This window comes from Sycon ciliatum, chromosome 1 (assembly GCF_964019385.1).
Source record: "Sycon ciliatum chromosome 1, ocSycCili1.1, whole genome shotgun sequence".
NCBI lineage: Eukaryota > Metazoa > Porifera > Calcarea > Leucosolenida > Sycettidae > Sycon > Sycon ciliatum.
The window spans coordinates 51,529,506-51,533,461 of NC_088643.1; positions in this window are offsets into that span (position 1 = coordinate 51,529,506).

Below are 3,956 nucleotides of genomic sequence, written 5' to 3' on the forward strand. Positions count from 1 at the left end.
AGATCAGTGGCATCTTCCGAATTTAATTTGCCCCAATTTGTTATGCATATTACACATAAGCAATGATGTCTGACAAGAACAGCCTCCTTTGATGTGACAAGACATACATATTGGCCTGTCCTCGAAGACCTTGACATCGCATTTATATTGTTAAAACCATTCACCTTCACGCAACTCAACCGAATAACAAGCCTGTGAATCCGCTGCAGACAATATCGTTCCCAGTGGAACGAAAAGACAAAATGTCCTGTGCTACTGTCAGTGAGTGGAGAGTGTTCATTGGAAGTGCACCTTGGAAGGTGCAAAAATAATAACATTATTGTGGAGCACATCTGCCACAGTGGGAACTAGGGTGTGTGTTCGGCAGACCACGGTGGCTCCTGCTTCAAAAACGGAGAGGATGACCTGGACCTAGCTAACACCAAACTAACAAGAGCTTCGAACAAATCAGGCACTGATGCAGGAAATATGGGAAGTGAAGAAGAACCAAACTCACTTTTTTACTTCCGCAGTGCAGTGCTCGAATCGATCCCCCCAAGCGGGTCGACGCGAGGCCGCCTGACGTCATCGATGACTAAATGTGCATAAGACCTATTGCCTGCACTGTCACTTTCCCCATTTCCAGCATCACGCCACATGCCACGGTTCACTTGTCCGCATGAAAACACATTACGTACATACGTGGATCACGTGTTCACGCACTCACGCCCGACCTCAATAACAATAGCCTTGAATAGGGCACAAGTGTGCAGTATTGACTCGCTGAGTTACCCACCCATTTCCCTCCTTGATGGAGTCGGTAAACTCTTTGAATCAATCATTAGTCGTCAGTTCTACTCGTTTGTAGAGGTCAATAGCTTACTATCTCCGAGCCAGTTTGGCTTTCGGCACCACTGATCAACTGTTGATCAGATCCTATGCCTCGATGCCACAGCTGCCAAAGCATTTGATGCCAAAGCGCTGTGTGATGGGGTGTTTCTCGACCTGTCGAAGGCATTCGATCGGACCAGTCATGCAGTCATTTTACATGCCCTTTCTGGCTGGTGCAGCGCGGCTGCCCATGACTTGGTTCGGGACTTTATATCTGGTCGTGTCCTGCGTTTTCGTGTCGGCGACACGATTTCAATGCTTTCCCCCTTATCTACCGGAGTTCCCCAGGGTTCCCATCTTGGTCCGCTTTTATTCAACACGAGCATAGATTCCGTTGTCAGTGTAGAGGAGACGGTTTCAAATAGAACATAGGTTGCAAACCAGAACGGTCTAAATATTCACTTTCTCTCTTGGTATTTTGATTAGAAAACGTATGTCACAGTGAGACTACGATGTGTTCTACTCAGCGCCAAAATTCCATGGCTCTGCGATGACCAGAAGTGCCATACCAAGCATTTGAGTTTTCGACGTGTTGCTTCCCACTGCGACTTGAGTTTTACGTATTTTGAAAAATCAACTTCTTGTCACAGGTAAACAGCGGCTCACCTCTCGCCAATAAAGAACCGTATACCAATGAAAACTAATGGAAGCACACACAAGGCTTATTGGTGGTCTGTATTGGCCGTCGTGGAGCCATAGCAATTACCTAATTTCAGACCCAGAGTGAATTTGACGGGCACTCTAAAACCTGTCCGGTTTGGAGCCACCTCCGTAAACACCAAAAATTGAGGGCAACTGGGAGGCAACGGGCCAACACAAAGGAGGGGCTCAGATCGATCGACTCTGGCCTCAGAGCAAACTTCAACATGCCAGCTTCCTTCCACAAACATATTTCGAGTGAACAATCCACACTGATGATCGGATTGGGTCTACACAATTTTGCTGTCAACCCGTTCTGGTATCGAACGGTCGCCTCTACCCTGTACTGGTGGAATGACTCTATTTGCTGACGATTCCAATCTTCTCTGCTGCTCGGTGCCTGGCGCGTCCAGAGCGATACACACTGCAGCCCTCCAATCTGATCTGGATCGCTGTCTGTCCTGGTCTGAGAATGTCTCAGCTGTATTCAACCCCAGTAAATGTTACCAAATGGTCTTCTCCCTTACCCCGGCTACTTCTGGTACCATTTCCATGAATGGTGTTAAGATCAATTGTGTCCCAAACCACCGTCATCTCGGTGTCCTATTATCATCCACTTTGAATTTTTCCGACCATATTGTTGCCTTTACGAATACATTTCGTTCTCGTGTCTTTCTCTTTCGCAATATGCCTCAGTTCCTCCCACCTTCCACTATCAGTTAGTTTTCGCTGTCAGGCGATTCCACAAGTACCTGTATGGCCAATCATTCACTCTTCAAATAGACCACAAACCTGTGCTGCGTTTGTTCAGCGAGTGTCGTCCCGTTCCTGCTATTGCCAGCGGTCGTATTCAGCGCTGGGCGCTGATGTTAGCCAATTATGACAATGAGCTACAGTACAAGCCCGGCAAGTCGAATGGAAACGCTGATGGTCTCAGTCGTCTGCCGGCACCAATGCTAGAATTCCACGGTTCCCGTGCCGGCTGAAACAGTTTTGTCAATAACTGTTTTGGACGGAACTCCCGGGACATCATCGAGCGTTGCGCAATGGTCTCGCCGTGATCCAGTGCTTGCATTAGTTCTTAAGTACGTGCAGAAAGGCTGTCCTAACAACGTGCATAGTGATTACCAAGCGTACTACCGTCGTCGAAGTGAACTCTCCATTATCGATGGGTGCCTAATGTTGGGGTCTCGCGATGTCGTTCCGCCCCATAGCCGAGAAACGTTACTGGAAGAGTTACATTTCAGCCATCCCGGCATAACCAGAATGAAGTCGCTCGCCCGCAGCTACGTCTGGTGGCCATCGATCGATGCCGAAATTGAACTCAAGGTCAGCGGCTGTGAGCCATGTTAAGCAACCCAGAAGTCTCCAGCACTACAGCCATTGCATCCCTGGGAGTGGCCAGGCAAACCCTGGACCCGACTGCACATTGATTATGCAGGCCCTGTGGAAGGCAAGATGCTACTTGTGATCGTCGACAGCCACAGCAAGTACATCGACATGCACGTCGTTCCACCTGCTACGTTGACAGCTACCATTGGCAAGCTTTGTGAGTGTTTCGCTACACATGGTCTTCTGCAACAGCTTGTCTCGGATAATGGCTCAGTGTTCACCAGCTCGGAATTTCAACAATTCTGCTCAAGTAACGGTATCAAGCATACCTTGGTTTCACCTACCACCAAGCAAGCAACGGTCTTGCTGAGCGAGCAGTTCAAACAGTCAAATCCAGCTTGAAGAAATTGTCAGGTGCTGGTGGAGACCTAGCGTCACGGTTACACCGCTTTCTGTTTCATTATCGCTTAATGCCTCAGTCAACAACAAGCCAGTCACCATTTCAGCTGCTTATGAACCGCACGCCACGTTCTCGTCTTGACCTGAGGATTCCAGATACATCAGCACGTGTCTTGAACAGGCAAGGTGCAGCTGCGTCGCACAGCTCGGGCGTCGGATCTCTGTTGTGGTGATGCTTTTTGGGTGATTAACTTCACATCTACGCCGAAGTGGATGCCTGGTGTGCTGGAAGAATGTCTTGGTCCAGCCACGTTTACTGTACGTCTGGATGATGGTCGCATTTGGAAGCGCCATGCTGATCACATTAGACGCCGTCTTCCGTCCGAGGGAGAAGAAATGCAATCCGAGAGTGCAGGCATATCCGACCGGTCATCACCATCATCAACTTCAACTTTGGCAACTGCACAGCCGCCGTCACATGCAGATGCTGAATCACCACAGCCGCCGTCACAGCCAGAGGTTGCCGCAAGCCGCCAGAATGTGGAATCAACATCACAATCCTCTTCTGCATCTGCTGCACCTTCTGCTGAATCTTCTACTCAGTCTTCTGATATCTCTGTTAATTCTCCTAGCTCTAACCTGCGCAGGTCTACACGCTCAAGGAAGTCCCCTGATCGTTTGAACTTGTAACTGCAGACCTGCTGGGTTTTGCGTTC